Raw genomic sequence first — 9152 nt, 5'->3', positions numbered from 1 at the left:
AACATCGAGCAGTTTGAGCTTGCTTCTTGGGCGGAGGTGGTCGCACAGAGCTCTGTGCTTTTACCAGGGTTACCGGGTGGTGGCATTTTAAATGTGTGCCCATGCAACTTGTTCCAAATTTGTTTGTGTGTTTGCCTCGTTTCAAGTGTTGAGCACACAGTTTGCAGATGACTATAGTGTTGGACATTAAAAAATGCCCACACGGGCAAACATCTAACTGGGCCGAAAGGTGCTCTGGAGCTGGTGGTCGTGGTGGCGGTCGCAGTTGTTGAGGCATAGCTGTGGTGACAGGCAGCTTCCGACGATGGATGACTTTGACTTGCCTCACTGGTACGTGAAGAATGCAGAGTGATATTTTGCAGGGTGTCAAGCAAAGCTATGAGTTTGTTTTTAGCTGCAGACCCAAGAACAAGAAGGGCTGCTGTTGGTGGTGGGCATCCATTATTACCACACCATGAACAAGAGGTAGTGGAGTACATGACCCAGCCTGGGTCAAGTGGTTGTACCCCCTCTTCATTCCAGTCCTAGACACAGGCATTTCAGGTGTCCCAAACAGTCCATGATACACCATCAGCGGCTGTAAAGTCTTGTGTACAGCAGTATGTAGAGGAGTCCCACTGAGGTGTTGGAGAGGCGGAGCTACAAACATTCCTTCAAAGATGCTCAGTTGTTTCACCCATCTGATGAAGAGAGTCAGTTCACAGGTTTTTCCCCCCACTTACTTTTCAACAGAACACTCTGAGCCAGACCAACCAATTCAAACTTTTTGGCACATACAGGGAAACTCTCTTCTGATGATGATGATGATGATGATGATGATGTCCTTGATCCAACATTGGACGAGCAAGGGGATCATAATCAGCAGGAAGAAGAGGAGGAGGAGGTTGTAGAGAGCCCTCAAAGGGGGAGAGGGCGGAAGAGGGTAAAAGCTGCCCACACTCTGCATTCTTCACGTACCAGTGAGGCAAGTCATGGTCTTCCATCGTCGGAAGCTGCCAGTCACCACAGATATTTTATTATGATAGCACTTCGTATCTTTCCTAAAACCCATAAAAAATTCAGTATTTCTCTCCAAAAAATAGAGATATTTTATTCCAATCCCACTTTGCTATATATATCTCCAAAGCCATAACAATTTCTATATTTCTCTTTCAAAAATCTGAATATTTAATTCTGATAGCACTTTGTATCGATCCAAAAGACCAAAAAAATTCTATATTTCTCTACAGAAAATGCAGATCTTTAGTTCTGATCCCACTTTGCTATATATCCCTAAAGCCATAAAAATTGATGTATTATTATACAAACAATACAGATATTTAATTCTGATAGCACTTGGATATGTATCCTAAAACCCATAAAAAATGTATGTATTTATGTGAAACAAATACATATATTTACCTGTGACAGCACTTGCTAGATATCCACAATGATAAAAAATGTATGTATTTCCCCGCGTATAAGTCCGTTACCTTTTATGTGGTTTCACTAGATAGTAGGTATGGAAAGTGTGATTTTCGTTAATCCATTAATGTCTCAATTAGTTACAGCTCCTACACTGTCCATAGAGGTTATGGCCTCAACCTCCAATGTGGTCCACGTTCCGTACCAGGGCCCACCGCCTCCTACTGCCTGTTACTGCTGCCGCCTACCCAGTACCCGACTCTAGATGCAAGATAATAATGCAGTCCACGATCCGTCTCCGAGCCCACTGCCTCCTCCTCCTCCTGCTGAAATGATGCTGCCACCTGCCCAGTACCTGTCTTTAATTGCCAGACAATAATGCCGTCCATACTCCGTCTCAGAGCCCAACGCCTTCTCCTCCTCCTGCTGTAATTGATGCTGCCACCTGCCCAGTACCTGTCTTTAATTGCCAGACAATAATGCCGTCCATACTCCGTGTCAGCCCACCACCTCTTCCTCCTGCTTTAAATGATGCTGCCGCCTGCCTAGTACCTGACTTTAGATGCCAGACAATAATGCCGTCCATACTCCGTCTCAGCCCACGGCCTCTTCCTCCTGCTGTAAATGATGCTGCCACCTGCTCAGTACCTGACATTAATTGACAGAAAATAATGCCATCCATTCTCCGTCTCAGCCCACCGCCTCCTCCTCTTGTTGTAAATGATGCCGCCACCTGCCCAGTAGCTGACTTTAGATGACAGAAACTAATGCCGTCCACACTCTGTCTCAGAGCCCACCGCCTCTTCCTCCTGCTGTAAATGATGCTGCCACCTGCCCAGTACCTGACTTTAATTGCCAGACAATAATGCCGTCCATACTCCGTCTATTACTAATGTCGTCCACACTCCGTCTCAGTGCTAAATACCTCCTCCTCATGCTGTTACTGCTGCTGCCCAGTACCTAACTTTAGATGCCAGTTACTAATGCCATCCACACTCCGTCTCAGGGCCCAGCTCCTCCTTCTTCTGCTGATGCTGCCACCTGCCCAGTAACCAGCTGTGGATGCCAATTACCAATGCAGTCCCCGCTCCGTCTCAGAGCCCACCGCCTCTTCCTCCTGCTGTAAATGATGCTGCCACCTGCCCAGTACAAAACTCTAAATGCCAGATATTATTGCCGTCCACACTTTGTTCCAGAGCCCACCACCTCTTCCTCCTTCTGTTACTGCTGCCACCTGCCCAGTACCCAGCTGTAGATGGCAGTTAATAAGGTTGTCCATGCTGCAGTTTAGAAAGTTACAGCTAGCAGATAGGAAAAGTTAGTGCCCTACAAAGCAATGTCTCCAGTAGCTACAGCTTCTACACCGTCAACATAGGTGATGGCTTTATATTGTAATGCCTTCCTAGCTCTATCTCAGGGCCCACCGCCTCCTTCTCCCAGTACCCAGCTCTAGATGCCAGACTAAACTCCAGATCAACAGGGTCTTCTTTCCCCACAGATTCCTTCAAGCCCAATCCCTTTCCCAATGTGGTTTCACTATAAAGTAGGTAGGGACAGATTGGAATCTCACTCATCCATTCATGTCTCCAATAGCTACTGCTTCCACACTGTCCACATTGGTGAGGGCCTTCAATTATAATGCCCTCCTTGCTGCGTGTCAGGGCTCACCGCCTCCTCCCAGTACCCACCTCTAGATGCCAGACTAGACTCCAGATCAACAGGGTCTTCTTTCCCCGCTGATTCCTCCAAGCCCAATCCCTTTCATGTGGTTTAGCTATATAGTAGGTAGGGACAGATTGGAATCTCGCTCATCTATTCGTGTCTCCAATAGCTACTGCTTCTACACAGTCCACATAGGTGATGGCCTTCAATTATAATGCCTTCCTTGCTGCGTGTCAGGGCCCACCGACTTCTCCTCCCAGTACCCACCTCTAGATGCCAGACTAGACTCCAGCTCAACAGGGTCTTCTTTTTTCCTTTCATGTGCTTTCACTTGATAGCAGGCCCTGAGACGGAGTGTGGAAGGCATTAGTAACTGGCATCTAGAGCTGTGTGTAGTGAATCTTTAATGACACCCTGAAGTGTGTAATCTGAAATTCGTGATTGAATATAGAAGGGCACATCTTCTGCTTCATCCATCGGTACCACACTTTATCCTACTGAATTTCTGTGTATGTTACCCCGGAACTGGGACGTGGGACAGCAGTCCCTCTGTATATGTTGGGGCGATGAGATGGGAAACACCAGTATATTTAATGGGAACCGAGAGGTCCTGGATGACCACATTGAGCCATGAAGTTATTGAACTCAGCAGACGTCCGGAGACTTGTACACAAAAAGTATGTGGGCGTCCTGGGAGACTCCATTCAAAGATCCGTCAACAAGGATCTTGTGAAAATACTGCAGAATGATTACTTTCGGACTGAGAAGCAGCTGAAAGGGAAGGGTGACATGTCATTTGCAAACGACACGTTGGAAGATCTCTGAAATGCACAATGCCAAAATTTACCGCCAAGTGCCTCATTACAGAACTGACCACCAACTTGTACGATTCTATTTCCTGACCCGTGTTTCTTCGCAGTACATAGAGAACGTGCTGGCCAACTTTCAACATGGACCTTAGCCCGACTTTGTCATCATCACCTCGTGTATATAGGATGATAGCAGGTATCATGATGAGCAATCAGTCACTGCAAATGTACAAAACCAACATGGACCACCTGTTTATTCGGCTCACCGGAGGTGCTGAGCCCCAAATGTCTGTTGATATGCAACACGTCCATGTCTGTTGGATTCAAAGCTGGTGAAGTGCTAGAGTACCCAACTCCTAATGTGCGCTGAGACATCATAGAAGGGAATTTCTACAGCACCACACTGGCATATTTGCACCAATTGGATGTGATTGACTTGCACTTCCACTTACGCTTCAAGCTGCACTCCAGGGTTAAAGATGCCACCCACTCGAATCAGCTGGCTCATCGGAAGTATACCTGCATCCTGATGCCTCATATTGATTAGGCCTGGGGCGTGCAGCAGGAAGAGCAGGAAGAGGAGGCTACTCCTACTGCTGCTGCCACCTGTCACTTGTAACGTATAACAGAGCTGTGTAGCTGGCTAATTTTTGGACTGAAAGACCCCCCTCAGAGACCTCTGCCTGTATTCTGAAACCTGTGTATGGCTTGTAACAGAGCGGTAAAACCTGGTGGCTAATATTTCGACCAGAGGAAACCCCTCAGCAATAGAAAAAAGACTTCCTTATTTTTTTTTTTTTACTTGTACAGTGTTGTGCAGAGCTGGGAGAGTCTTGACATGTCTTTTTACATGTATTTATAGGCTGTAGTAGCTCTCCACCGACCCGAATAACTTTCCCAAATTTTTCCCCTATTGACTTTAATGGAGTTCGAATTCGATGTTCGATCACCTGAATAATTATGTATTATTCGACCGAATAGCGGTCGAATCGAATAGTGAGCTATTCGACCAACACTAGTTAGGACGACCCGAATTCGAACAACAACACTACTCCTAGGCATACGCAGCAGAAAATGACAGCACGGAATGCAGCTCTGTCCAAGATGGCTGAAGTGACTTTAGAACAAGTGCACACAGGCACAAGCCCAGGTAGGGCAGATCATTCTGCACACAAATGCACAATATTTAACTGCAAAAAGCTGTCTTTGGAAGTATCTCAGCACCTACAACGGGGTTTAGCACAAAACATCATCGACTCTGACACAGCACCTGCAGCTCATCACTTATATAGTGAATAAGCATGGGGAAGGTGACCAATACAACTTGTTGAATGAGAAAATGATCAATATGAAGAATGCGGCATGTCGCAACATTGTTATAATCATTGGGAATCCTGAATCATTTAAAGCTTTAGAGTTACACAAGCTTTATTCACTTACACTTTCAAGAGTCTTGGGACCTAAAGTACCAATGAGGGTTGAGAGGGCTCACAGATTGGGACCTCCCCAGCGCAATAAACTGTTCCCACGACCAATAATTGCCCAGTACCTTAACTTTAATGATAAAATGCAACTCCTGAAAACATACTGTTCGCAGGAACACTTTAGTGTCGATGACAACAAAGTATTGCTCTTTTCTGACTACTCAGCTGAAGCCACAAAACAACGCCAAGCTTTTTCACCCATCTGCAAACAAATGATTGCGAAAGGAGTCAGATTTGCTCCCATGTACCCAGGGGTTCTAAAATTTTTTACTGCAGACCAAGAAGTGCAAACCTTTTAGGCCCACTACAAGCTGCATCCTTTGGTAATTCACTGGATGACACTACTTAATTAAATGCAGAGATAGGCAAGTCCCCTCGGAATAAGTCCGGTCAGTCCTTACCATCCTTATCCCCGTAGTCATAGCTGAACTCCACTCACTTACTTCTGCTTGCTGCTGAATAATGTGTGCTAGATAACAGATGTTGGAACCCATTCTAAAAGCACACACAGCCCCTGATTCATCAATGAAATCCGCGCTCGCTGGAAGCGCGAAAGTACGCGCGGCCAGCGATCGCGGATTACCGCGGTTTTTTTTTAGGGCTATGGGTAATGTGTGTGCCATTAGAAAGAATGATTTTTTAGGGGAACAGTGACTTTTAATGCAAGAGCGCCAGTGTAAAGCTGCCGGAGATGCGCGGCTCCGTGCGCGAGCTTTTTCCGTTGCTGAATAGCGCGACCACGTACGATTCCGGATCGCTAATACGAATGCGTGACCGATAATCCGATTCTGCTTGATGAATTAGGGGCACAGAGTTACTATCATTAAACTCTTTAACCATAACGTCCACAAGATGGAGCCAGCCAAACAGATGTTGCCATACTACAGAATACACATCTCTCATTTTCCTTCCGCCACCTTATGTGAAAACATTGGGTGGGGGAGGTCTGGGGGGCCTCAGCACCGGGTCGACGAGCTGGAGTACTAACATTATTAAATAAAAGATTACAAACCACAATTTCGAAATTCTGTAATGCTTTAGAAGGGAGATGGGCATCTATCACTCTCCAGTTTTTGGCTAACTCCCTTATGCTGATGGCTATTTATGGCCTTAACCAAGATAATAGGGTCTTTTATAATAATATTATTTCAAACCTCCAAAGACTCCCACAGATTTCACTAGTAGTTACTGATTTTATCGCAGTCTTAAACACCAAAGAGGATAGACTCCCACCACCACAAAAGCAGGGGTCAACCCTTTTAAATGATAACTCATTTAGGTCTTTCCTCTCAGCTACTACCCTGTTTCCCCTATGATAAGGCACTGTCTTATATTTTTTGAAATGCCAAAATATGCCCTAGGTCTTATTTTCAGGGGGATGTCTTATTTTTCCATGAAGAAGACTACAGTACACATTTATTGTTGAAAACCACTCATGTGCCATTGATTGTCCCCTTTTGATCATTCATGTGCCATTCATTGTCCCCTTCTGATCACTCATGTGTCATTGATTGTCCCCTTTCTGATCACTCTGTGCCATTGATTGTCCCCTTCTGATCACTTTGTGTCATTCATTGTCCCCTTCTGATCCATCATGTGCCATTGATTGTCCCCTTCTGATCACTCATGTGCCATTGATTGCCCCCTTCTAGTCACTCATGTGCCATTGATTGTCCCCTTCCGATCACTCTGTGCCATTCATTGTCGCCTTCTGACCACTCATGTGCCATTGATTGTCCCCTTTCTGATCACTCATGTGCCATTGATTGTCCCCTTTCTGATCACTCATGTGCCGATCATATTCCCCTTCTGATCAATCATGTGCCATTGATTGTCCCCTTTCTGATCACTGACTCACTTTTTTTTGGCTTCTACGGCGGGTAGCAGACTCTGTTAGGGCAGGGATCAGCAGCTTGCTTGTCCTCTGAAGTTACTTTCAGTTTCACTCTGCACTGCAGCCAGCATCGAGGAGTCACACAGAGGCACACAGTATCGGAGGATGTCTTATTTGCGGGGGAGCTGTATTTTAATTGTTTGAGCAAAAATTGGGGGGTGGCTTATTTGATGGGGATGCCTTATCATCGAGGAAACACGGTAATCGTGTTGATTCCCGGAGGCATTTGCACCCTGGGTGGGAGAATATATGCAGGTATCTGCAGCTCATTCCACAATATCAAGGATTGATTCCATTCTAATTACAGATGACCTAATACCAAAAATTGACACCACAGAAATCTATCCAATAGTGATCTCTGATCACGCGCGAGTCTTTATCACTTTGTTGGATGATTACTTGCACAAGTCTGACTTCGTGTGGTGGTTCCTGTCTATCTTGGCTAAGGATGAGTCCTTTCAACAACATCTGAAATATTGGTGGCAAGCTTATAAATTTCACAATGCAAAATCATCAATCAAATCTGAAGCTATACTGGGACACAGCAAAGGCAGTTCTGAGAGGCAGGATAATGGCTCATGTTGCAAAAGGCCTTGAAAAAATACATGGATGCCTGTGTACAGGTTAGGCAAGACTATGTTAATTATATAGATTTATATTAAGGACTCTCTTTCTCCAGCGGACCAAGACCCTGGGCTTCAAGCGAAGAGGACCTGCAACTTCTGGATTACCCAGTATGACACCATGATAAGGTCATATTGTGAAGTGGAAATTTTCCGCTATAGTAATAAATCAGCCAAACTGCTGGCTAATTTAACTAAAGGGTTCAGAGTACCTCCACACATAACAGCAATCAGAGACTCACAGAACATGGTGCATAGGTCACCGAGGGACATTGCTTCTACTGTTGCATCCTTTTATGAATCCTTGTACATCACACAGGGAAGTAATTTATCTCAGGGTCAATCTTTCCTATTCCTCACTAAGCGCAGGCATTTCTCTCCTGTGCATGCGGGCAGTTCTGGCGCTGGGGGCCTCTGTTTCCAAGCTTTATCAATCCGGTTGCCAATTAGAAAATAGCAGGACGTAATCTGCCCTCAATCTGAAAACTAAATCTCACGGCATTATAACCAGTTACTGCTTGTCCTAAATGTACTTTTTCCATGGCCCCCTTGGAACACGCGTGGCTTAAATACAGATAGCAGGAGTGATATCTCATGTACTTCCCCTCGGTAGAGGGAAACGCCAGGGATGTCCATTTTCCCTGCATCTATTTAACCTAGCCATAGAACCCTTGGCAAGGTCCTTTCATGATTGTAAAGTGTTTGAGGAACTAGGTATCCACGGTAAACAGATAAGGCTGACAATGATTGCTGATGATATTATGTTGTTCCTTTAAAGAGCCAACTAGGAATCTGCCCTGTATCATTAAGCATATCCAGCATTTTGGTTTGTTCTCGGGCTTAAATTATAATAGGAGTGAACTGCTCTGTCTTCAATCAACCCCACCTTTAGAAGTATTAACGGGGGTTAAAAGGCTAGGCCTTAAATTAGCTAGGAATCATCTTACCTATCTGGGGGTGCAGATTTCCCACAAAGTTCCTGACATGTACAAACCTAATTATGCTCCACCCATGATGAAGATTATGTCAGAATTAACCAATTGGAGATTTTATCCGTGTCCCTAATGGGTCGTCATTTAAGAAAAATGATCAGCTTTGCTAGGATACTGTACCCAATGCAAACCCTAACATTTCTTTTACGTCATTCGGATGTTAAATGGCTTTTTTTCATTCAGCTTTTGTGTCTTTCTTATACAAGGAAAAATTCTGTGCATTGCCAGATCTAAGTTGTCGTGACCTAGGCAGAGACTGGGCGTAAACTATCCTGATTCACGAA

This window comes from Pyxicephalus adspersus, chromosome 7 (assembly GCF_032062135.1).
Source record: "Pyxicephalus adspersus chromosome 7, UCB_Pads_2.0, whole genome shotgun sequence".
NCBI lineage: Eukaryota > Metazoa > Chordata > Amphibia > Anura > Pyxicephalidae > Pyxicephalus > Pyxicephalus adspersus.
Note: the sequence above shows the minus strand (reverse complement) of the source record.